We start from the raw sequence: 27,729 nt of genomic DNA, 5'->3' as shown, positions 1-27,729 counted from the left end.
AATTATGTTTAATTTAAAATTAGCAAGTATTTGTTGAACTACTAGTGTCTAATAACCTCATATAAGGAGACTTTAAAAAGTCTGCAGAAAAGTAAAATTAAGAGACAAGTTTATTTTCGTATAAAATATTTTGAAATCCATGTACTTTTTTTGATGCATTTTCCATGAACTTTTTGAAGATCCCTTGTATGCAATGCACTAATGTTATTAATATAAAACCCATCAAAATCATGGTTTTTTTTTATCAAAATCATGGGTTTTGACTTCAAGAATAAGACACATGAGGCTATGAAAAGGAGCATAACTAAAAATGGAATGCTAGAATGGGGAAAAATCAATTACTGAACTGAGGGGATTAAATTAGAAATAAATGACAGATAGCAGTTGACAATGTGGTGTAGCTGGTTAGGCTACTGCTTGTGTCACTGGCATCCCATATCATGGTATTAAAATCTGAGCCCTGGCTGCTCCACTTTTGATCCAGCTACCTGATAAGCACCTGGGAAAGCAGAAGATTATGGCCTGAGTGCTTGGACTCCTGTTACCCACATGGGAAACCCAGATGGAATACTAAGCTTCTGATTCTGGCATGGCCCAGTCTCTGTCATTGTGCATTTCAAATAAATAAGTCTTTTAAAAAATTAAATGACAGATAAGATTTTTGGGGGGCAAGGAAAAGTGAAAGGGGCTGTGGTGACCTTGCAGGGGTAGAAGTTCAGTGTGAATGTTCTGGCTATGGGCTGAATTCTGAGCACATTTATGGTAATATTCTGAGGAAGCTAGTAAAGCAGAAAACAAATCACTATTACAAGGGTGACAAAATTGGATTGACAAGGTAGGACCAGACTCAATCATCACTTTCAACTCATACTAATCAGAAAATGAATAGAGATTTTGGTATACATAATATATGCAAAAGTCAATTTTCCTTGGAATAAAGTCTGCTCCTCATACCATCTTAAAGTAATATTGAAAAATATTGACAAGATTTGGTGATGACTTGGCATGGGAGATGACCAAAAGGCAGGTCTATCACAAAAGACTGAAGATATGCATAAGGTGAAACTGTAGACAGGAATCAGGACATTGGGATCCGGGTCTAGGAAGAGGAGAAGTTCACATGATGTTTTGGGATACTTGGGTGATAAAGGAAATTACAAGACTACAGGAAATATCAGACATGTCTAGTGGGACACTGAAAGTAAGAGACCCAAGACTGAAGAGAAGAGAGGTCATTACTGGACGAGAGAGAGCTACGTAAGAGATGGTGAGAGTGTGAGTGGTGTAGTGGGTAAAGCCGCTGCCTGCAATGCCAACATCCCATATGGGCAGTGGTTTGAGCCCTGGCTGCTCCACACCGATTCCAGTCCATGCTGATGTGCTTGGGAAAGCAGCAGAGGATGCCCCAGGTGCTTGGGCCCCTGCACCCATGTGGGAGACCCGAAAGGGGTTCCTGAATCCTAGCTTCAGCTTGGCCCAGCCCTGGCTATTGTAGCCATTTGTGGAGTGAACAAGCAGATGGAAAAACTCTCTCTCTCTCTTTCAAATAAGTAACTAAAAATCCTAAAGAGAGAGAGAGAGAGAGAGAGAGAGAGAGAGAGAGAGAGAGATGATAACTAACAGGTGAATTTAATGTAAAGGTTATATCTATCTGGTAAAATATTTTATCTATTTGGTAAAATGATTTCCAAATCATCTTTATCAAAAGTAATAGTAAAGTACATATTAAGTCATGCATGTGAAAATGTGCTTATATGTGGTTTTTAATTTTGCAGAAACAAAATGAATCACTAACCAAACCACCCTCTGATTTGTGTCAAGTATTTAAAGGGAAAATGGTCAGAGCTGTCCTTAGAAATGTGATGTTAGCATGATAGTATATGATGGAAGTAAAACAATAGATTTAGGAATCCAGAGTTCTGTTGAGGCAATGCAGGAAGAACACCAAAATAGCAGCTGAATTAATCAGAAATAATAAGTTTCTACAAACTGTTTTACTGATCTAGCAATTCTGATAGTGGAAAAGCAAGAGCTGATTTTAAAAATTCCATTAGAAACAGAATTGTTTATATTGCAAAACCAAGGCTCCAGGTAGATAACCTAATAAATGTGGACTTTCTGATTCTGGTGCCAATTACTAATGAAATATTGCAAAATTGCATTAGTTGATTTCCTGGTGGAGCTTTTCTAAGAACTCAGCACAGAAAAAGGGAAGAGGCTAATCCAAAAAGATATTTGAAATTACCCAATCAGCACCAGACATTTATTCGAACAGTTTGCATTTCAGAGTTCATGTTATTATCTCCTTTTCATGTTGGTGAGCATGTGAAAATTGGTCTGACCTAAAATACCTTAGATCAATTTGTTGCCTGTCCATTAGTAAGGAAGGAAAAATTTATAAATATTTTCTATTAAACTATGTAGCATCATTTAGACTTCTCTCCTCTCAGGGATTTACTGAGGAAATCAAATGAGAATTTTAGGTGTGTAAGGTGTAAGAGGACAAAGAAAGCTTTGGGAAGTAGTATATATAGGACTCCATTTCATAAGACAAATATGTATATATGGATTGTATCTGTGCTGACCAATCTGGTTTACTATCAGTCACATATGACTAATGAGTACTTGAAATGTGGTTAACTCAATGGAGGAATTGAATAGGAATTTTATTAAATTTCAATTAAATAAATTAGCATTTAATTAATATATTTAAAATAGGTTAGGTATATGAGTCTACTTTTTAGCTGCAATTTTATGCATTCAGATCAAGTGTTTCTGATGAACATTTAGTATCTAAATTGCATGTGCTCTAAGTGTAAAGTACACATATATTTTGAAGAGTTGGTATCGGCCGGCGCCGCGGCTCACTAGGCTAATCCTCCGCCTTGCGGTGCCAGCACACCGGGTTCTAGTCCCGGTCAGGGCGCCGGATTCTGTCCCGGTTGCCCCTCTTCCAGGCCAGCTCTCTGCTGTGGCCAGGGAGTGCAGTGGAGGATGGCCCAAGTGCTTGGGCCCTGCACCCCATGGGAGACCAGGATAAGTACCTGGCTCCTGCCATCGGATCAGCGCGGTACGCCGGCCGCAGCGCGCTGGCCGCAGCGGCCATTGGAGGGTGGACCAACGGCAAAGGAAGACCTGTCTCTCTGTCTCTCTCTCTCACTGTCCACTCTGCCTGTCAAAAAATAAAAAAATAAATAAATAAAAAGTTGGTATCAAAAAATGATGGAAAAATCTCTCAACAATGTTTATGTTGGCTACCTATTGAAATCATATTTCAGACTAATGACAAAATATATAATCAAAATTTGTATTCACTGTTTCTTATTTTTTTAAATGTGATTAGTTGAAGAATTTAATTACACGAGGCTTGTACTATGTATTTGACAATATTTATGTATGCATTTTATGGTTTATATGTTACTTGCAATAAAAAAAGATTAATGTGTGGTCATATTTGCTTTTGGAATCAAAATAGCAAACAATATAAAATGTTTTATTTCTAATAATGTATAAAATCACTATGGTTTTGTTATCCTTTAAGAGGTCGTCACAAATGTGGAATGATGGGGACAGAAGATTCACTGAAAACTTAGATACTGAGGTGATTTAGGGATGATTATATTTGTAGAAGGTGATTGCTGTTTGTTCTTTTAGTGTATGCATGTGAATTTGTTAATCTCTAGGGGTGTGGCCATTCACACAATACCTCTCCTTGAGCTATAGACAGTGCTACACTGGTAAGTATTTAACATCTGACTCCCTGATATTGAAAAAAATGTCATGATATGTAGCATTTGCCAATTTCAGTGACATGAGTACCTGCATCAGGGCCGATTTTAAGCTACCACGGTGAAGGCACTGAATGCAGATCCACAAGCTGGTATGAGCTGGACCCAGAGCAACCCTGGCCAGGCAAGTGAAAGATGCTATCTGGGTTCCATGTGAGGTAACAGGTACAAAGATTAAACAATCTGCTGACACAGATACAAAATGTAAGAGACAGTGGTACTCAGCGAACTCTGGACACTTGATTTCATTTGATGACATCTGATCCACTATCAGTGGATCACACTGTGTTAATAATCATTGATATATCCTTTTGCAGGTGTATGGACACTAGCATCAGCCTGTACCACAGACGCTGTCCTTGTTTTTTATTTACAAAGAGGGTGAGTTTAGGGTTCAGTGAATATGCTCTGGAGTCAGAAAAGGTTATTGGCTTTATCAATCTTTGGTTTACTCATCTCTTATATGACAATGATAATATTTTCTTTCTTTCAAATAGATTATGTTTTATAATGTTCCTCATGGGGCAGATTGGGACTGGGGCTCTCATGAAATGGAAGTCTAGCCAGGTAGAAAGCAATCAGCAGTTGGGTTCTTGGGCACACTGTATTAACACTCTATTTCTTTTTTTTTTTTTTTTTGGCTTTCAAAAATAACTTTTTATTCATATACTTTAACTTTTATTTAATAAATATAAATTTCCAAAGTACAGCTTTTGGATTACAGTGGCTTTTTCCCCGCATAACCTCCCTCCCACCCACAAACATCCTATCTCCTGCTCCCTCTCCCACCCCATTCACATCAAGATTCATTTTCAATTATCTTTATATACAGAAGATCAATTTAGTATATACTAAGTAAAGATTTCAACAAACTGAACCCACGTAGATACACAAAGTTTAAAGTACTGTTTTAGTACTAGTTATACCGTTAATTCGCATAGTACAACACATTAAGGACAGAGATCCTACATGGGGAGTAAGTGCACAGTGACTCCTGTTGTTGATTTAACAATTGACACTCTTGTTTATGGCACCAGTAATCACCTGAGGCTCTTGTCATGTGTTGCCAAGGCTATGGAAGCCTTTTGAGTTGGCCAACTCCAATCTTATTTAGACAAGGTCATAGTCAAAGTGGAAGTTATCTCCTCCCTTCAGAGAAAGGCACCTCCTTCGTTGATGGCCCATTCTTTCCACTGGGATCTCACTCACAGAGATCTTTCATTTAGCATTTAGGAGTTTTTGTGTGTGTGTGTGTGTTTTTTTGTTTTTGTTTTTTGTTTTTGTTTTTGTTTTTTTTTTTTTTTTGTTTTGTTTTTTTGCCACAGTGTCTTGGCTTTCCATGCCTGAAATACTCTCATGGGCTTTTTAGCTGGGTCCGCATGCCTTAAGGGCTGATTCTGAGGCCAGTAACACTATTTCTAAATGAACTACTTCATCACGAGGGTCCAGGGAAGGGGAAGGAATATCATGATATTGATAATTGATAATGCGTGCACCTTCTAGAATAAGGCAGAAATGAAGCCCATTTGTACTTAGGTGAACAGGCAATTACCTGCCTTCCAAAAGGAAGCCCAATTGTATGGAAAATATTTTAGGAGCTGATTACCCCACCCTTACCACCCAATCACTACTTCATATTCTGTACAAAAATGCTATGCTGTTGATACTCAGTTTAATTCATTTGTTCCATGAACCACAGTTTTATAGAAAAATACTTTTTTACTTTCTGAAAAATTGAGTAGGTTATTTCCAATGATAAGTGGTATGGCTTGAAGCTGTAACTCTTTTTGGGATCACTCAGAGAAGGCAGCTTGGTTATAAAAACCTGGGTCTCTACCTCTTCCTTTACAGAGAAATGAGGGAAGAAAAGGCACTTCAGTAGCTAAATGCTTGGTGCTGCTCCTAGATGGCATGCATTGTTGTTCTGTACAGAATGAAACTCTCTCCATGTATGGCGCATTCTGGTCAAGTTCAATGTGACCCACATAGCAATATGTTGCCACAACTATCTCTGTGGGTGATCACCAACCCATTCAGCCTGATGCACTTAGTGCATTCATGGACTCATGATACAAGTATGATTTTTACATGAAAGAGAAAAATCAACTGCATGGGTACTTAGATGAGAAATGTGTTCCTTCTGTTCCTCCTTAATATCTTACTTTATATCATTTCACCTACCAAGTCATTTTTTCCAAAACAATTTGACAAAGGAAATTTGCTGGTCTTCTGCTTTCTTTTCTTTTGGAAGTGGCTCGTTCTGGAATCTGATTTTATTATTACTATGATAGATAACATAAAATTCACTTTAAAATTTGTTTACAGTATGATAGATCATATAGAACATGGAGAATGTTCTTTAAGCAAATTTTAAGATGTTGAAATTGTTTCAAACTCTGAGATGGAAGTTTTGTTTCACCTAATTTAGGGCATAAATTAGCTATTGGAGACAAGTTCTCATAGAACAGTGTCTTCAAACAAAAAGTCATTTTCTTGATAATAATCACAGTGATTAATATAACAAGTCAAAGTGTATTAAAATGTTCTGTGTCTGAAAGGAATTTATGTCTGTCTGCCTTCTTTGGAGTAAACTAACAGAAGTTCAAATTTCCAAAGACAGAGTTACTAGCATACCCTGATAACACATGGAGCAAGACTTGGGAGAAACACTTCTTTCCTTTTAACTCTTCCCTCTTTTCCTTTTCCTTAGGTCTAACAGGATAAAGTTGTTTTTTTAAGGTAAACAAGGTGGAACACAAGAGTAAGGTAATATAATATCCTGGGAAAAGCACTACTGCCAGTAGCATCAGCAATGACGTGCCCTGGCACCAGTCCACCATGGCCTTCCTTGGGGACTCTGGCAGTTATGTAATCATTGTGGGCCTCAATTTCCTCACTTTAACATCATCCCATGATTTTGTGATAAGCAGAGTCCCCTGTTGTGCAGTATAATTACAGCTGTCAATCATTGGGGCTACTCACATCCTGGAGCTACGAGGCTCTTGTCTCTCTCTTCTTTGAGCTATGAGCAAATCAGGGGGCAATAGCTATGTTTCATTTACTGCTGTACTCACAATAACTAGCTTTAGACTTGCTTCAGAGTACATGCCCACCAAAAATATCTGCCCAATGATGAAGTGTTCCAGGCACGTTATTCTTTCATTCAAATTTCACATACACCCTACCAGGGAAAGCTTCATGTCACAAATGAGAAAATGGAGGATTAGAGGAGCTTCACAAGGTTAAGCAGACTTCTCAAGCTCACAAAGATAGGATATTTCTGATTAAGGTTTGGAACTGTACTTCGATGTCTCCAAGGCCAGCTTTTGGTCGTCATGTTTCCTAAATGGTAAAACATGATTAGGGTACTGGTAAATGATGAAAAACTTCAAAGAGTAAGGAAAATAGAAAGGAAAATTTGGATTTCAGTTATAGAGGGAGACAGACACCTTATCACATCTCCCGTTCTTAGGGCCTATGAAGGGCAGTGGTAATGCATGAATGCTGACATGGCAGTTTCTTCGAGAGCTGCACTATATCCCTCTCTATGTCTCTGAGCCTCCAAGAGCACCTGGTCCACTTTCCAGTGCATTACTTAAGAGCTATGCAGTCTACTCTCTCCCATGACACAGGAGTCTTACCCTGCCTCCGTTAAGCCTATACATAAAAATAGAAAGACGTCTATTCGGCTAGACTGACTGTCAGATAGATGCCATACACAGGGCAGATCAATGTCATGTCTCATCTCCAAGAAGTTTACAATATACCACTCACTCTTCAGGATCACAGGAAAGTGTAATAGTTTAGTCTTGGACCAATGACTGTTACTAGTTTCAGTAGAAAATGTTCTGTAGAATAGGGCTATCTAACAAAAATATAATTTGAGCCACAAATGCCAGCCATATACATGAGTTTTTAAATTTTATATCAATCACATTAAAAAAAGTAAAGAAATGGATAAAATTAAATTTAATAATATACCTTACTTAACTCAATATATAATGTCTTTCATCATGTAGTCAATATAAAAAGTGTTAATGATAATTTTAAACTCTTTGTTTTCATACTGATACCTTGAATCTGGTGCATACACCACAGAACATTTTGTTTGGGATTAGCTTTATTGCCAGTGTTCAAAAGCAACATGTAGGCCGGTGCCGCGGCTCACTAGGCTAATCCTCTGCCTGTGGCGCTGGCACACCGGGTTCTAGTCCCAGTCAGGGCGCCAGATTCTGTCCCAGTTGCTCCTCTTCCAGTCCAGCTCTCTGTTGTGGCCCAGGAGTGCAGTGAGGATGGCCCAAGTCCTTGGGCCCTGCACCCACATGGGAAACCAGGTGAAGCACCTGGCTCCTGGTTTCGGATCAGCACAGTATGCCGGCCGCAGCTGCCATTGGGGGGTGAACCAACGGAAAAAGGAAGACCTTTCTCCCTGCCTTTCTCCCTCTCTCTCTCTCTCTCTCTCTCACTGTCCACTCTGCCTGTCCAAAAAAAAAAAAAAAAAAAAAGCAGCATGTAGCTAATGACTTACTGTTTAGGAACTGGCAGCTCTGGTAGTGAGAATATACCTGTTTATTATCACTCATGTCATAGGCCAAACTGCTGAGAAGAGACATTTGAACAGTGATTGGTAAGGCTTGATGATTTCCTAGTCCTAAAAAGAGTCTTGCTGAAGTAAGAAGCAGAGTGTTCGAGATCTTCACAGTGCTTATTTTGTATAAAATTACAAAGCACTGAATTTTAAATACAATTAATCCCCATACTTTTTGCTTGTAGCACAGAACTTTGAATTTTACCATCATATCTGTTGCTAGTTATGAGTCATTTTTCATTCTAGACCTCAGCTTCTTTATCTCCACAGTAGAATGTCTAAAGTATATCAGTAGTTCTTAGGCTTAGCTGCATATTAGAATCACCTAGTGAACTTAAAAAAAAAAATTTTCCTGGCTTTACCATAGACAAATCAGAATCTGGGGTGCTGTATGGGTCTTTATACTGTAAATTTTTTGCTTATGTGATTCTAAAGTGCAGCCACGATTAAGAATCCTTTACCTGGTATAAACATGATGTGATATGATTTTTTATAAAAATTCATTTATGTATTTGAGAGTCAGAGACAAGGAAAGACAAAGTCAGTGACAAGGAGGGAGACAGAGACAGAGACAGAATTGCTATCCCCTAGATCATTTCCCAAATGCCTTTAACAGTCGGGGCTGGGCCAGGCTGAATGTAGGAGTATTAAGTATATTAATATTATATATTTATATAATATATTATATATAAATATAATATATTATTATATAAATACATATTATATATTATTGTATTTATATCTATTATATATTTATTTATACTTATATATACTTATATATATTATACTTATAATTTATAATATATAATATACATATGTATTATATATTTATATATTATATATATTTATTTATAGTTATATATATATAAGTATACTTATATTAAGTATATAAGAAACTTAATGCAAGCCTCCCAGATGAGGGCAGAAACACAATCATTGAAGCCATCAATGCTGCCTCCCAGCATCTGCATTCACAGGAAACTGAAGTCAAAAGCCAGAGTTGGGACTGAAATCCAGGCATTCTGACAGAGGATATGGGCATACCAATCAGTGTCTTAACTGCCAGGCCAAACACTTGCCCCTGCTATGATTTGAAAGTTTGTGACAATACAGCACAATTGCTCTCAATAGTCTTTCTCAGTTAAGTAGAGGCAGAGACAGGAAATGTCAATCTCTCCCATTTAGTCACCAATAAATAAACATTTTGCAACAGAGACATATCTATATCATGTGGTTGAAATACTGAAATATGATTCAAAAATAGTATCCTATGAAAAATCATAATAAAAACACATACGAAATCAGCCAGCCACAGATACCATCATTCAAGCAATTACATGGTTTCAAAGTGTTGCCGATAAGCCCAGGCAGGCAAAATGCTAAAGAGGTCCTCCCAAGATTACTATTCCTGGTTACTCAATCAAACACTAGTTTAGGTACCCTAGTGAAGATACTTTGCATATGTAATTATGATGACTAAACAAATCGATTTTTTTTTATTTGATAGGTAGAGTTACAGACAGTGAGAGAGAGAGACAGAGAGAAAGGTCTTCCTTCTGTTGGTTCACCCCCCAAATGGTGGCCACGGTCTAAACTACACCAGTCCGAAGCCAGGAGCCAGGTGCTTCTTCCTGGTCTCCCATGTGCTTGCAGGGGCCCAAGCACCTGGGCCATCCTCCACTGCCCTCTAGTGCCACAGCAGAGAGCTGGACTGGAAGAGGAGCAACAGGACTAGAACCAGCACCCATGTGGGATGCTGGCGCCGCAGGTGGAGGATTAACCAAGTGAGTCACAGCATCGGCCCCACAAATCGATTTTTAAATAGGGAGACTAACCCGGATTACCTGTGTGAGCAATGTGATCACATGAGCCTGTAATAACAGAAGAGGACCTCAGTCAATGAGATGAGATAGAAGTGGAAGTCAAAGGGATTAGAAACTTGAGAGGCACATGATCTGCCATGGCTGGAGGGTACCACAAAGAAAGCATGGGTACAATGTAGGCAGTCACTCTGAACAGACACTGGTTCCTGGCTGCCAGCCAGCAAGGAAACGGGGAACACAATGCCACAATGACAAGAAACTGAGCTTAGCCAATAACTCTAAGGACTTGGAAGTGAATTAATCCCCAAACCCTCATGAAGGGCATGCAGCCCTATTGACACGTTAATTTCAGCCTTGTGAACACTAAGCAGAGAACCAAGTAGAGGCAGGCTTTCCCCGGACTTCTCCCCTACTGGACTGTGAAATAATAAATAATGTTGTTTCAGACCACTAAACTTGTGATATGTTGTTGAGGATGCAAGAGAACATGAATATAGACTCTAAGAGTCCAGTACAGAGCTCAAAGTTGAGTTCCTAAATATCAGTCAGAAGATAATAATCCAATCAGCAGTGAAATTTGTCCATATGGAGACGAGCTTTTTGGCAGTGCATAGAAATTTGGACACAGAAGGGACTTTAGAAATAATCTAGTACAATCAATGATAATTGATATCTTGCTGGAATAATTAGTAACTAATTTATGGCTTTTTTCTTCTCCAACTACCTGGGGTAAGGGCACTACTTAACTGGCCAATAAGAATGTCCCAATACAGAGACAGTTACAATAATCTCTCATAGCTTGATGAGGCTCTTCTATTCTAACGTGATAACTGTCAGATGACCTTCTAATTCTTATCTTGTTTTCTGAGTCTGATCTCTTTCTAGAGACTAGAAATATGGAGAATAAACTAATGTATAGGCATTCTGGAGTATTGGTCCATCACTTGAGTATGGCTAGTATAAATCAGGCCCCTAAAAAAGTTTGATCACCTCTATCTATGTATCTATATATCTATTGTATCTATGTCAAATGATACAATTTTCTTCTTGCAGGTATAAATCTATGAGATTATCCCATGGAAACTAATACCTGGATGATCCCGTCTCCATCAGTTTTCTGGCCTTGGTTTTCACATACACCTTAGGTCAACCAAGGAAATCACAAAAGCAGCAAAGTGCCAATGGCAAGGCAAATCAAAACCAACGTTGAAATCCATAATAGATAAAGGTAGGCAAAGATAAGGAAAAAGGAGAGCATGTGTTTATGGCCAGTCTATCTTTGTAGCATGTCCTTGTAAATCTTGGCTCCATAAAGCTTGTTTGCAATCCTCCTGAACTAAATGTCCAATTTCCAGGAGGCCTATGTTTACTCTCCTATGGGACCACCACAGTTTAACTCAGGAAACTGTAATTCAATGACCTGGCCAGGATTCTTCTAAACAAATTGGCTGGAGGAGGATCAGAACCAGGAGGCTGAGCCAAATGCTGATCTACTATTGATTCCACCTACCAGGAAGTCAAAGGAACAGTTACTTACAATCAGTCTGAATGAAATCTGTTATTTCACATCTCATAGAACAATGATAAAACAATCGTATTTCCCTCAATTTGAAAAGATTTTAAATGAATTTTTCTTTTTCCATCCACTTGTGGTCATATTACCAGTTAACATTTCACTTTCAAATGAGGAAGAAAAGCTATGAGGAATCCCCAGAGAGTTATTTACACACAGCATCATTTAAATGCTGAAGATCCAAAAGGTAGATGGTTCAGACACAGAAAATAATGTACCTGGATGCTCAAATGACTTCTACCCAAAAGGGACTCAGCATAGCTCTCCTATCTTCCTCCAGTTCCTCCCCAGTGAACAAGTGCATTCTTCTAATCTATTTCCCATCCTGCTTATCGAAATCAGGCTCACCCATTTACCTGAGCCAGATACCTGGTTACTCCATCTCCTCTCTCATTTAACTTGTCACCATAACAGATGAGGCTCTGGAATATAGTGTCTCCTTCTCCAACCCTAGTCCACTGCCTATGCTCTTCTCTAGACATGCAGCCATCTCCCTTATCACTTATCTCACTTTACTGTCAAGCCTGCTACCAAACGAGAAATCCACCTACCCTTCCAAATCACTTTGAAACATACTCACCTCCAGAAGCTGTCTATACTCCCCTGAGATTTAATTTCATTATTCTATACCTACGTTGGTTTTTAAACCTCTACAATAACCTACCACTGTGTCAAAGTCTCCAAGATGTTAGCGGAATAGATGAGCTCTTAATTCCTATGTGGCTGGTTGTACAAGTCCTCAGAACAAGATACATTTACTTATTATTATCTCCACTATGCTCTGACCATCAAAGTGAGAGTGAGCAGACATGTGTTACACGTATGAGTGTGTGTGGAGGGGGAGTTGGAGGATTGTCAGTGAGTAAAAACATAGATCAGAGCCCCTAGAAGTCCTTACCTCCTCCCAGGAATAGCCAAGTCTTCATTTACCTGTAGTTTTTGGATCTCTAGGAGCAGTTAGTTTAGAAAAAAGAGAACAGAGGCTAATTTGGGGATTAGAAGATTGGCCTTGGGCTGAGCGTTGAGCAGCCAGAACCTGAGGGTGTACATAGGTGCAAGAGAATTTCAGAAAGGTAAGAAGGGTCACAGTTGTGTCAAAACTCAGCCTAGGATTCACCAGAAAGACTGCTTATGCATCCGGGCTGCACTGCCCCTTCATCAGGAAGCAGCACTCAGCTCCCCACCTTCCAGCCTTCCCCATCAGTACCCTGGCCTCAGTCAGACTCCACTCAGGATCCCCATCCAATTTCCACTCTTCTTCTGCAGCAGGGACAGGCAGAAGGACTCAGAGGAGAGCAAGGAAAAAAAGCAGAGGAATTGAGGACTTGAAAAGATGTGTGCGAGTGACTTTCTGCTTCCCTTCTGCCATCAGCAAGAACAGATTATGAATCACAATTTTTTCCTTTGAAAATTATTTTCCACGCTTACTAAATTAGATTCCTTAAGACACAATTGGTTTGAAGATAAATGGCCTTATTAATTTCTCTATTAATCAGAATGCAAGGAAGTGCAGAGTTAGTGACAATAATGGGACAGTGGGTCAAGTGGAAAGGCAGAATGATAATCACAGAATCCAGGGGCTAGATGGGGTGCTATATATCATTTTAGTTCAAAGGTCACATTTTACATATAAGGAAAGTAAATTCAGAGAGGTGACGTGATGTGTCTAAGACCCCACAGCTTATTTCCAGCAAACTAGAAGTGCAGCCAGATCTCCTGTCCCAGTGTAATGGACTTTTCCACTATGCCACATTGTTTTCCTCTTGCTACCTTGAATACTTGCAAAGAATTTCAAGAAGCCAAGAGGCAGGCCAGTTGTGTTGCAGTGGCTTAAGCCAATCTGTGCTCCAGTGCTTGGGCCCCTGCAATCCACTTGGGAGACCCAGATGCAGTTCCTGGCTCCTGGCTTCAGACTGGCCCAACACCAGGCATTGCAACCATTTGGGGGAATGAACTAGTAGAGATGATCTCTTTGTTTGTCTGTCTCTCCCTCTTTTTTTTCTGTCAATCTGTCTTTTCAAGTAAATAAAATTAATTATGTGAAAAAAAAGAAGCAAGAAGCTTCATTCCCCTCCAGGCTCATATACACCATCGCACACAACATCATGTACCATTAGGGATTCAGGACAAATTCATAATAAGTACAGGCACAAAGCAACCTGGCTCAGCTGGCCTGCTCCTGCTGACCAATCACCACCCTCCCTTAATGGGGCCAGGGTTCCCCTCACCACCTTCACTAAAGTAGGACAAGATTTACTGGAATAATCCAGTAAAGGAGTTTACACACAACCAACCTTATGTTTGGACCAAGATGGGCCTACATTGGGCCTACATTTTCTAAAACAGTACTGCTTAGAACCTTGCAAAATTCTGTTTTCCACACGGACACCCGAGATTTTCTTAAATCGCAGATGTGTACCTTCTGTTTCAACACCCCCACCCCTGACTGATACAAACGGTAAACTCTCATCCAGCCTCTTTCTATCATTCCATTCCCATTTCCCTCACACCTCCACTTTTCTCCGTCCACAGAAGAATCTTCTCAGGTTCTGGGATCTGTACACCTCTGGCCCTTCTGCTCCTGTCCTCTTCCCTCTTCATCTGGGCTACTCATTTCTCCAAACCTCAGCTCAAGATCACTTGAACTCAGAATCATCAGAGCAGCAACTGCTTCTCCTCTCTTCTTCCATATCTCTACTATGGATATGTCTACTTGATCTGTGTCTACTATGGCACTGTAAGAAGTCAATGACTTTCTCATCTGTCTCCCTTCCCTACCAAGCACTCCAAGATTTAAACACATTTTTGGTGGAATGAAGAGACCCCTGTATTCAGTTTTTAAAAAGGTATTAGCAGGGGGTGTGAGCAGGTGCTCCTGCAAGTTCATCTGAATGCTTCACGGTAAGGGAGAAGTCGTGTTTGCCACTACATCACGCACAGTGGCATGGTTTTAATCAGGCCTGCAGTATGTAACCAGAGTCAATCAGCAAAAAGGTATGACTAGGAGCATAAAAAGAAAAAGTCTTATTTCCCTTTCTTCAAAGTTCTGATCATCCCTCAGACTTTAAAAAACCTGGAACATGATGCGAAAACATGCAATTTTGATGTCACTGTCACTTCTTTTAGATATTTTCTAAATGTAAACTGCTTCAATGAAAAACACAGAGCAGAATTAAAATCCTGAAGTTTCCTGAGTGCAAATTATAATCTCAAATGGCTTTCTCGAAATGTACCAGATCCTTAAGTGCACAGACAACTAACTCTTCCTGTAGAGAACTTTGGAAATCCAGATTATATTAAATTGGTGACTACACCAGGAAGAAGGCAGTCAAAGGCTTTGCCTAATGAGAATATTATATAAACTCCAGCACAAGGAAAAGTTTTGCTTAGTGTCAAATGGAAAAGGGCAGAGAAATAGAGGAAAGAGAGAACAAAAAGAAACTAAGCTGGAAGAGGGCAGAAGAGGGTGAGAGGAAAAAGTCTGGCCTAAGCCATATCGGAGACTTCTTAAAATGGCAAAAGCAAGTAGAAAAAAGACACAATTTAAGCCTTTTAATCAAAGTTAACAACAAAGGAATACTGACCAATAGTCCAGCAGATGTTCCTGATATAGAAGTTGGATTTTTGAACGTGTAGCTCCCTCCAGGCTTTGTATCAAGAAACTCTTCAATTTTCTTTTCACTTAGCCATATATGCAACCAGATAACATTATACTAATTTGCTGAAAATCTGGAAGACAGGATAGGGTTGAAGGTGGATTTTAATGGAAGTTTCTTGGTCACTGTTTGATGTTTTTTAATCTCTAATTTCTAGGTCTTGCTACTGTGATATAAAAGCCTTTGCAAAATCCCTTCAAATCTCTCACTCTCTCTCTCTCTCTCTCACACACACACACATACACACACACACCCACACCTGGTTACCAGAAGAATAGTGTCAATCTATTGCCTCATCAAAGAAATTCCTGGCTTTGGGCCAGTGCCGCGGCTCACTAGGCTAATCCTCTGCCTTGCGGCGCTGGCACACCGGGTTCTAGTCCCGGTTGGGGCACCGGATTCTGTCCCGGTTGCTCCTCTTCCAGGCCAGCTCTCTGCTGTGGCCCGGGAAGGCAGTGGAGGATGGCCCAAGTGCTTGGGCCCTGCACCCCATGGGAGACCAGGAGAAGCACCTGGCTCCTGCCTTTGGATCAGGGCGGTGCGCTGGCCGCAGGGCGCCAGCCATGGTGGCCACTGGAGGGTGAACCAATGGCAAAGGAAGACTTTCTCTCTGTCTCTCTCACTGTCCACTCTGACAGTCAAAAAAAAAAAAAAAAATCCCCAGCTTTGCCCAGAACTTTTTTGGGTGCTGTGAGATGAAGTGAAGGCCAGACATGGCCTGGAATCTCCTGAGGCCCCGCAACAACTGAAGCCTCCAAATGAGCCGAGAAGTGGGCTAAGTGCTCAGACTCAACCAGGGCTCCTCTCTGGCTGGGCTGAGGACAGACAAGGGTATCTGAAGGCAATCCCATTGCTTCTCAAAGGAGAGCAAGAACACAAACCAGAACTGTCTTCTGTGTTTACTGGTATCTCACTGAAGTAGCCGCACTTTGAATGTTTTCTGAGTGAAAGAACAGAAAAACCACTGTTCCTCAAGAGTATAGACAAGGGCTATAAACAACAATAAAATCTCAAGGTTAAAAGAAAATAAGAAAGGAAGAAGAAGGGAGGGTGGGAGACAATGTAGGGTGGAAAGTAACATTAAAACTGTATATATAAAATACACAAAATTTATTCATCCTATATAAACAAAAATTTAAAAAGGAAAGAATAAATTCTAAAATGTTGGTGCTCACTAAAATTCTTAGCATCCTTAATTTTAATTCCACATTTGAACATAAGATCAGTAGTATAAAACAGTGGACGAGGAAACCCTTAGTATCTCCCACATATTGGCTCCCAACATATGCAAGTTCTAACTAATTAAGGATATTTTTCTCAACTGAGCAGAAAGGCACAGTATTTAGATAATGTGGGTTTCATCTATAAAAAAAAAAAATCTTGTAATTAAAGAAAGTAGGTCCCAGGAAAAAGATCACAAGTCAACTACAAGGGGAAAATTACTGAACATTTAGTGAATTACACATACAAGCAATCCTACCCCCCGCCCCCCCCAAAAAAAAAAAAACCAGAAGGCTTGTTTTCTAACTCAGCATTTTGCCATAGTTCCTGTAGCTATTCACATGCTGCAACCATCATGACGATCCCCATCACTGAGCTGTCATACATGCCAGGCTGTGTGACTAATACTCCTGTGTGTGACTAACAGCCCTGTCCACACTATCAACACAAAAGGCTGTTGATGATTTATATAACTGCTGTCAGAATTATCAGGGCCTTTGGCTGGTTACAAGACTCCTTCTGCTGGCTCAGCGTTCTTGGGTTTCTATGCAATCAACCATTCCGTGACATGTTACATATACAAACTCTTTTAAGATAAGAAACCATCGGGGGAAAATTAATTTAAATAGTTAAAAATGACTGTATTGAGAAATGCACTGAGAATGGCTGGTTAATTTGTTTGGAAATCATATTTCAGATGTGTAGAACCACCTGTCTGCTGGATGTCTCAAAGCACATTTCCAAAACTAAATTCAGGGTCCATAGAACTTACCTGGATAATTTCTCAATCTCTGCTGTCCTACTTCACCTCTAATGTCACCTCTTCAGCATATTTTGAAAACATCTGGGTCTCTTGTCATATCTACTGCTATTGCCCAAGTCCATTTCCCAAATGGATCAAATGGATTGAGAAAAGACATCTTAATATCTAGTTCGGTTCTTTACAATCCATTTCTCTCTCTCTCTCTCTCTCTCTCTCACACACACACACACACACACACACACACTTAGAAACACACTTATTGACTGGAAGGTGGCTCACTAGGTTAATCCTCCGCCTATGGCGCCGGCACCCCTGGTTCTAGTCCCGGTTGGGGCACCAGATTCTGTCCCGGTTGCTCCTCTTCCACTTCCAGTCCAGCTCTGCTGTGGCCTGGGAAGGCAGTGGAGGATGGCCCAAGTGCTTGGGCCCTGCACCTGCATGGGAGACCAGGAGAAGCACCTGGCTCCTGCTATCGGATCTGTGCAGTGCGCCAGCCGTAGCGGCCCTTTGGGGGGTGAACCAACGGAAGGAAGACCTTTCTCTCTCTCTCTCTCTCTCTCTCTCTGTCTATAACTCTCTCTCTCTGTCTCTCTCTCTCACTGTCTAACTCTGCCTGGCCAAAAAAAAAAAAAAAAAAGCACTTATCATCATGATATTTCTCTAAGTAAAACATATAAATGACTTTCCTTGCTCACAGGATTGATACCACAATCCATAATATGGTCTAATTAATATTTATTATTTGCTACCAATACTCACTGTCTTCAGTTTCAGTTAGTAATAGATCGCAGTGAAAGACAACATTTCACAGCCAACCTTGTGCCTAACTGTGGTCATTCAACTAAGTCCTGGCTAGCAGGACATGGATGGGAGTGACATTTGCATCTCTCAGGGAAATGAACACCTCCTCTACTGCCCGTTTGTCACTCGTGATGGCTTGGATGTTGATGGACTAGATCACCAAGCACATGGGTGAAGTTAACTGGACTTGTGGAACACTTCTGAGACTAAGCATGAGATTGGACAGAAACAGACGTGAAACATAGGACAAAGGACCCACTAGCCAGTGTTTTTTTATTTTTTATTTTAATTAATTAATTATTTTTTTATTTTTTTGACAGGCAGAGTGGACAGTGAGAAAGGCAGAGAGAGAGAGAGAAAGGTCTTCCTTTTAGCACTGGTTCACCCTCCAATGGCTGCCATGGCCGGCACGCTGCAGCTGCCACACTGTGCTGATCCGAAGCCAGGAGCCAGGTGCTTCTCCTGGTCTCCCGTGCAGGTGCAGGGCCCAAGCACTTGGGCCATCCTCCACTGCACTCCTGGGCCACAGCAGAAAGCTGGACTGGAAGAGGAGCAACCGGGATAGAATCTGGCGCCCCAACCGGGACTAGAACCTGGGGTGCCAGCACCGCAGGCGGAGGATTAGCCTATTAAGCCGCGGCACCAGCCTAGCCAGTGTTTTTATAACCAGCCAGTTTATATCTTTCTAGTTTATCCTTGAAAGAGAAAGATCTGTTTTCACCTCATTGTTCAGTCTTAATGAAAAAGGTTATGGGAAAGAGTAATCATATAGACTTGTATTAAATCATAAGCTGAAACTACCATTGATACCTATAAAGACAGTAAGTGAACCTGAGCACATGACACATTCTAAAATGGCATTTTATGACTCTTAATAGATAACTTTTCCTCTTCCAAGACAGCTATGAATTATACTTGGGTGATGAAACCTTAAGTATTTGAAACTGTTTGAATTTAAGAATAATTTGAGGAATTATCATTCTCACAGAAAATGAACACCATTGTCACATAGCAATATTATTTTAGTCTGATAATAAATAGGTAACATTCTGCATAACTTATCCCAAATCAACTTTCCAAGCCTCAATTTATTAGGGGTTTTATCAAACAAAAATAATGGTTATGGTAAAAAGTAGGAAAAGAAGCTTCGACCATGTCTTTCAAGGTTTTTGTACCCACCTCCCCACAAACCAATTTTATACTAAGCAATGTAGTACTATGAAATGGTATTAGGAGAACACGAATGAGACTTTCTGCTTCAAACAGAATTCTAATCACAGACAATTAATGTTTATATTAAGAAGATGAACTAATTCAAGGGTAGGTATGTATCACACTTATGTGCAAAATGATCATTTTCCATGGAGCCAATTTTGACATTTTCTTCTGATTATAAATGCATCATAATGCTTGTTAAATTTTTTTTTAATTCATTTGACAGGCAGAGTTAGACAGTGAGAGAGAGAGAGACAGAGAGAAAGGTCTTCCTTCTGTTGGTTCACCCCCAAATGGCCGCTATTGCTGGAGCTACGCCAATCTGAAGACAGGAGCCAGGTGCTTCCTCCTGGTCTCCCAATCAGGTGCAGGGGCCCAAGCACTTGGGCCATCCTCCACTGCCTTCCCGGGCCACAGCAGAGAGCTGGACTGGAAGAGGAGCAACTGGGACTAGAACCTGGCGTTGCAGGCAGAGACTTAACCAAGTGAGCCATGGCGCCGTCCATAATGCTTGTTGATGTAGAAATTTGATAAATATATATAGGATTGAACTTCAAAAAGTTCATGGGAAAATTGAATTAAATAATAACTTTATTTTGGTGCAAAAATAAGTTGAAACCCATGCATTATTAAGATATTAAGTATTTTACATGAACTCTTTGAAGACTCCTTGTATAGTGTAAAAAGAAATTTTGGATTTTCTTTCTGAAAAAATTCCTAAAGAAAATGGAAAACACACAACATATAAAAATTGTCTTTTTTTCTTTATTTCTTTCTCTTATAACATTAGAGTATTATAAGTACCTGCCAATTATATGGCTACCTTTTCTAGGAAAAGTACCTTTCAGCAATTTGTTGATTCAAATGAAATTAACCTGACTTAGCTAATATTAACTGATTAGATTGAGAATGAAGTCTTCATGCTGAATTTAACAAATAGAAAATGCTTGAAATCAAAATCATATGTTGGGTAATCCTAACAGTTTCTATCAGCTTGGAATATTGCCAGAGGAAGTCGACCTTGAGCCATGATGTATTCAGAGATGTATGAGAGTGGTTGGGCATAATAGCAGAGATTTAATACCATTATAGCCAAGCCCCATTATATGGAATATTCTGGAAACATTGTCTTCCTTGCTGACTGAAGGAGAATTACTCATCTCCTCCAACCCAAAACGAAAAAAAATTAAGAACTGTGAACATAAGTTTTATGGCTGTATTAACCTGTTCTTAGGATATAGGATCAATTTAGTGGGTCAAGCTCAGTTTTGCTTGCGGGCTTGTTTAAATGAATGGAAAGGAATGAATAGTTTCTTTAGATAAACCTTTTTGATGCATGTGTACCTGTTAGGTAACTATGTCAATCCAGTTTTTTCTTACTATAATATGGCAGTCAAAAATTTTGTAGATCACTTTTATAGACTGTTTCTCATTTTTCAATATTATACATAACGTTACAATAAAGCCCTGTTAGGAATTTGGAAAACATTATGCTGAGCGAAATAAGCCAATCCCAAAGGGACAAATACCATAGGTTCTCCCTGATAGGTGACAACTAACTAAGCAACAAAAAGGAAACCTGTTCAAGTGAAATGAACACTATGAGAAATGGTGACTTGATCAGCCCTCACCCTGACTGTTGATGAGCAACTTAATATGTTATCCCTCTTAGTATTTTTTTTTGTTTGTTCTACTTAATACTTTTGGTTGAATACTATAATCAATACACAATTCTTCTTAAGTGCTGAAACTTAACTGAAAAGTGATCACTGTTAAATATAAAAGTGGGAATAAGAGAGGGAAGAGATGTGCAATTCGGGACATGCTCAAGCTGACTTACCTCAAACGGTAGAGTTAGAAACATACCAGGGGATTCCAATTCAATCCCATCAAAAGTGGCATGTACCAATGCCATCTCACTAGTCCCAGTGATCAATTTCTGTTCACAATTGATCATAATGATAGGACTAAGAACCAAAGGGATCATATAAACAAGAATAGTGTCTGCAAATACTAGCTGATAGAATAAAAAAGAGAGAGAATGATCCAACATGGGAAGTGAGACACACAGCAGGCCCATAGAATGGCAGATGTCCTAAATAGCACTCTAGCCTCAGAATTAGCCCTTAAGGCATGCAGATCCGGCTGAAAAGCCCATGAGAGTATTTCAGGCATGGAAAGCAAAGACACTCTGGGTGGGGGGGGGAACCTAAATGAAAGAAGATCTCCACGAGTGAGATCCCAGTGGAAAGAACGGGTCATCAAAGAAGGAGGTACCTTTCTCTGAAGGGAGGAGAAAACTTCCACTTTGACCATGGCCTTGTCTAAATATGATCAGAGTCGGTGAACTCAGGGGGTTTCCATAGCCTTGGCAGCTCATGACAAGAGCCTAGGGTGATTACTGATGCCATAAACAAGAGTGTCAATTTGTTAAGTCAACAACAGGAGTCACTGTGCACTTACTCCTCATGTAGGATCTCTGTCCTTAGTGTGCTGTACATTGTGATTTAATGCTATAACTAGTACTCAAACAGTATTTTTCACTTTATATTTCTGTGTGGGAGCAAACTGTTGAAACCTTTACTTAATGTATGCTAAACTGATCTTCTGTATATAAAGAGAATAAAAAATGAATCTTGATGTGAATGGAAGGGGAGAGGGAGTGGGAAAGGGGAGGGTTGCGGGTGGGAGGGACGTTATGGGGGGGAAGCCATTGTAATCCATAAGCTGTACTTTGGAAATTTATATTCATTAAATAAAAGTTAAAAAAAAATAAAGATCTGTAGAGGGTGATGACATTTGAGCTGTATTTACATTTACTATGTAATGGTTGATTCTCAGAAATAATGTTGATGCATCAAGGTGTAGAACATCTATGAGATATTTTATAGATTATCAGGCAATTTCTTTCAAATTGTTCTAATTTAGACTAAGACCAGACCTGCACAGAACATCAAGAACAGTCTTACAATTCTTAGCAAAGATTTTCTTTTCCTTCCATTATTGCCAACTGAAGGGATAAAAATGATCTGCCATTGTTTTAATTTACATTTATTTGAAAATTGGGCTGAATATTCTTGAAATATTTATCATGAATAACCTAGTTATTTCCTCTAAGTTTTTGCTGTAATTCTTATCTTTTTCCTTCTTGCTCTTTTACACATGCCTTTTTAAGAAGCAGGTCCTCATTACTATCTAGAGAGAAGGATATAGCAGAAAGAAGAGTATATTTTAATCAGTTTGATTTTGCCAGCCTTATTCTAGATTACCTTCAGGCTTTTATCTTTTACTTGATGTTGAGACCAACTAACTGATAAGGTAAAAATAGCCATTGCCAGAACTGCTGGCCAACGTGGCATGGTAAGTATATACTTTGAACTTCTTTCTTTCTGCCAAACACTGCAATAATAGGTTTATCTTTAAAAATTAAGATAGCAGTATTGAAACATTTGAAAAATCAAACATGAGTCACGAGGGGAAGATTGTGAAGTCCTAATATACATATGATGGGAGTTCCAGGAGAAGATTTAATTCAGCCACAAATAAGCAGTTTTAGAAAAGGTTACAATAGTTATTTTACAAAATTAAATAATGGATTCATTTTTCAAATTAAAATCCTAAAATAATCACTGAAGGATATAAATAAAAAGTAAATATAGGGCATTAAGATTCAGAAAAAAATTTAAGTACTATAAATAAGAGGCAGATTACCTATTAAGGAAGACCAATGGAAGGTATGCTATAAGATTTTTCTTCAATAACAAAAAATGGAACAATGCAAATGAAAACATTTACAGTGTTAGAACAACAACCATCAACTCAGAATTCAATACCCAACTAAACTATCATCAAAGACTGTGTGTATGTGTGTGTGTGCATGTGTGTGTTCACACACACATGCCCCAAAACTAAGTTTACTTAAGACATTAAAATAATGACTAAAGGACTCATTTTTGTAAGAAGACAAAATTAATATCAAAATTCTCTCATTAAAAAAAACACCCCAAGTATTCCAGTGTTGCCTCTTAAATTGTTGACCCACTTTTAAGCTTTCCTCTAATCAAAAGTTTTCAAAGAAATTGTTTTATATTTCTGTATCCAATTCTTCTTTGCTTATTTTCTTAAACCAACAAAATTACCTTTTAACTCCCACCACCCCACCCTGGTGAAGCAACTTTTACCTTGGTCAACAATGATTTCCAATAAATCTAGTGGTTAATACTTAACCTATCAACAACATTTGCTACAGTAAATTACTTCCCCCCTCTCTGAAATACTATCTTAATTTTGTATCTTATACACCTATCTCCATAGATTCTCCCACCTCATTGGTCACTTCATTCTATTACTTGATTGTGTCCTTTTTTTTCTCCAACCACTTACTATTGAAATACTCTTTCAAATTTTCCACTTCTCTTCTCTCTCACTTACTGCTTGGATGATCTCATTCAGTATTATGACATCAATATAAAATATATGATGTTGTTGTCTAAATCAAAACTTCCATGTAGATATCTTCCTGAACTACAGGCTCACATATCCAAAATAATTTCCTTGGATGTTGACAGGCATCTCAAACTTACAAGTCAATAATCAAAGTTCTGATTTTACTACCTAACCTGCCAGTTCCATAGTCTTGGCCATTTCAGTAAGCATTAACTTCATCCTTTCAGATATTCAGCCTTATCTGCATCCTTTCACTCACATCCTGTAACTAATACTCCATCAACAAATCCTCTCAGCAGGTGCTGCGGCTCCCTGGGCTAATCCTCCACCTGCGGCGCCAGCACACCAGGTTCTAGTCCTGGTCAGGGCGCCAGATCCTGTCCCGGTTGCCCCTCTTCCAGACCAGCTCTCTGCTGTGGCCAGGGAGTGCAGTGGAGGATGGCCCAAGTGCTTGGGCCCTGCACCCCATGGGAGACCAGGATAAGTACCTGGCTCCTGCCATCGGATCAGCACGGTGCGCCGGCCGCAGCGCGCCAGCCGTGGCAGCCATTGGAGGGTGAACCAACGGCAAAAAGGAAGACCTTTCTCTCTGTCTCTCTCTCTCACTGTCCACTCTGCCTGTCAAAAAATAAAAAAAAAAATCCTCTCAAATTATATCCAGAATATAATCACTTTTCACCATTTATATCTTTATATCCTTCATCCAAATCATAAACATTTCTTATATGGATTAGTATAATAGTTTTTAGCTATCTTATTTGTCTATTCTTATAACTCCTTATTTCCAATACTCAAAGTGATCTCACTGAAAAGACCATGCCACTTCTTTGTTTAGAACTCTGCTGTGGCAACCCATCTCATTTGGAGTGCACTGGTATGAAAGTCTTACCTGATTTCCCCTCCCTACTAACTTGGTCTCAATCTACCACCACACTCTTCTTGCTCATTGTACTCTGAGCTCCAACAACACCAGCCTCTTCGATAGTCCTTAGACATCAAATAGCAAGTTTTTTTTCCTCTTTTTGCTAAGACTTCTTTTAAGTATTCATTCAAATGTCACATCTGTGAACGCCTTTTGGACAACTGAGAAAAAAAAAAAAAAACCCTTATGCCACTTTATTATGTTCCTTCCCAGAATTTACCTTGGATAGCTGAAGGAACCTAAAAATATTGATGAAAAATGGAATTAAAGGATTAGCTTGCTGTAAAAAACATGTGAAATCCATGTATATGAGTATTATATTTTGTTACTCTTTTTTACTCTTTCCTCTGACTGAATTTCAATCACATGGATTTTATGGAACTGTATCTATTTTTTTTCAATTCTCTATTTCCAAATACCTACAATCCATAGAAGAAAAAAACAGAAAACATGGAATAGAATACATTAGATGAATAAACAAATGGTGGTGGGTAAAACAAGAGGAAATTCAACTAAATATTGCTTGTGAAAACAGTTTGGAGTATGTTTCCTGTTGCTCAGAAAAGCATAAAAGTAAATTTGAGGCAACCAAATTAGGGAAAATACTAGATGATCTTTTAAAGAACATTAACTGCTAGATTTTCTACTTTGTGTGAGAGAAAGACAAGGGGTGTGAAGTGGGAACATTAATGCTGCATGAGGGAGCACCAGACAGCCTGCCTGGGGGGTACATGACAATACTCTGACACTGAGTGAACACTGAGAGTGTAACTGCTGTACCTTTTGCTGCCTTAAGAAATACCTGGGATTGGAGATGTGGCATAGCAAGTTAAACCACGGCTTACAATGCTGGCATCCCATCTCTGAGTGCCAGTTCTAGTCCTGGCTGCTTCACTTCCCATCCAGCTTCCTGTTAATGCTCCTTGGAAGGAGGCAGAAGACAGCTCACATACTTGATCTCTCTCGCTCTTGCTCTCTCTCTCTCTCTCTGTTTCTGTCTCTCTTGCTCCCTCTCTCTTCATGTGTGTGTCCTTCTGTCTCTGTCAGTTGGCCTTTTAAGTAAATATATAAATCTTTTAAAAAATACGTCATTCAAAATATGTCATAACAGCAAACAAATATAAACTCTGAAGCATTCTCATTATTATGCAGAAAATAAAAATGCTTTATCTATGATATTTACACAGTGCGGCACATTGTTAGAAAAGGAAAGTTGAGATAAACAGAAGGAAAAAAGAAAGCTTAGCAAAAACAAAAGCATATATGGGATCTCAGAATATAACAAAGGAGACATTACAAACAATGGAGAAAGCATTAGATATGCAGTAAATGGTGTTGAGACCAGTTTATCAAGCTTTATACCATAAATATAATTAAACCCCAGATGAATTAACTGTCTACATACTTAACATAAAAATTTTCAAACTATATAAAATAATTTAAAGAAGAAATTTATATATAATATGACCATGGAGGCAAGAGTGATTTCTTAAGCATTTCATAAAAAGTAGAACAATAACAAAATTTAACTATCTCAAACTAAAAATTTTCTTCATTAAAATATCACAAAATTAAAATGAAATCAGCAGATGTGGAGGCAAATGTTTTAACAAATGTAACAAAGCATTAATAGCCTAAGAAATAAAATATCATATATATGTATATTAGTGTCACTCAAACACATGTCTAGAAATCAATAAAGAATGGGGGTGAGTGCTTGATGTAGTGATTAATGTCCACGTCCAATATCAGAGGGCCTGGGTTATTGTTATATTGTAAATTATTAGGCTAGTCACCTGCCCCCAAATGGTGGTTTTACTATGTAGAAAATTCCCTGTGGGGAAGCAGGTGATGCTACAAGTGGTTTGGTACATGCCAATCACATGGGAGACCTGGATTGAGTTCCTGGCTCCTAGATTCAGCATGTACAACACAGGCATTTTGTGGTTGTTTAGGAACTGAATCAGTGAAGGGAGATATCCCCCCCACCCTCTCCTTTTGCCTTTCAAATATATAAATAATAATAATGATAAAAACACAACACAGAAGAAAAGAAAAAGCATAGAAATAGACAATTAAGGAAATTAAGGCCCTATAAAAATTATGTTCCATTTATCAATGATCAGAGTAATAAAAATCAAAAGCAATGAAATAGTGATTCACATTCATCAACCAGCAAACAATTAGATCTGAAAATAATCAAGTGTTGGCATTTACTGGGGGAATGAAGTTTTCATACATGGCTGGTAGTAGCAGAAGTTGGTGTGAGCACTGTGGAGGGCAATGTCGCATTATCTACTAGAAATGGAAATGTACTACTCTGTACACAGCAAGTACACTGGTATACACAGCAGAAAAAAAACTCCATCATATGTGGACTAAGGGAAATCTATAAGGTTATTTACTTCAGTATCATTTATTAGTTAAAAAAGTGTTTCAGGGCCTGGTGGTGTGGTGCAGCACCTGCTGCTGCCTGCAACTCATATAAGCAGCTTCAAGTCAACTGCTCCACTTCCAATCTAGCTTCCTGCTAATGTGCCTGAGAAAGTAGTAGAATGGCCCAAACCTTGGGGTCCTGACAACCAGAAGGGAGACTAGGATGGAGTTGCTGGCTCTTGGCTTTGAACTGGCCCAGTCCTGGCTGTTGTAGCCACTTGGGGAATAGACCAAAGGATGAAAAATTCTTTCTCCCTCCCTCCCTCCCTCCCTCCCTCCCTCCCTCCCTCCCTCCCTCTCTGTCTCCCCCTCCCCCTCCCTTTCTCTATCTCTCTCTATCTCTTTCTCTCTGTAATTCTTTCAAATAAATACATAAATAAATCTTCAAAAATGTTTCAAGTTCTAATCAATATGATAGCAAATACATAAATTGAGGAACTTAAGAAAGCTTTAAAAAATGACCTAGGGACACATAACAATAAGCAAAATGGTAGTAA

The 27,729-nt window shown here is 39.1% G+C and overlaps 1 protein-coding gene across 9 annotated transcripts in view; it reads right to left on the bottom strand.

Annotated features, from left to right (window-relative positions):
• GHR (growth hormone receptor) overlaps positions 1-27,729 on the bottom strand; it is a 303,364-nt gene that overhangs the window by 183,323 nt on the left and 92,312 nt on the right. For 4 of the 9 annotated variants that reach the window (XM_070056270.2, XM_008262046.5, XM_089312523.1 and 1 more), the window contains one exon: positions 15,357-15,501. The exons of 4 other annotated variants lie outside the window; for them this stretch is intronic. The gene's annotated coding sequence lies outside the window, so the exon portion shown is untranslated. 9 annotated transcript variants of the gene reach the window in all.

The sequence above is a fragment of the Oryctolagus cuniculus genome, chromosome 14 (genome assembly GCF_051225735.1).
Source record: "Oryctolagus cuniculus isolate XC-2025 breed Fujian yellow rabbit chromosome 14, ASM5122573v1, whole genome shotgun sequence".
Lineage (NCBI taxonomy): Eukaryota > Metazoa > Chordata > Mammalia > Lagomorpha > Leporidae > Oryctolagus > Oryctolagus cuniculus.
Note: the sequence above shows the minus strand (reverse complement) of the source record. Positions and strands in the feature narration are given on the sequence as shown.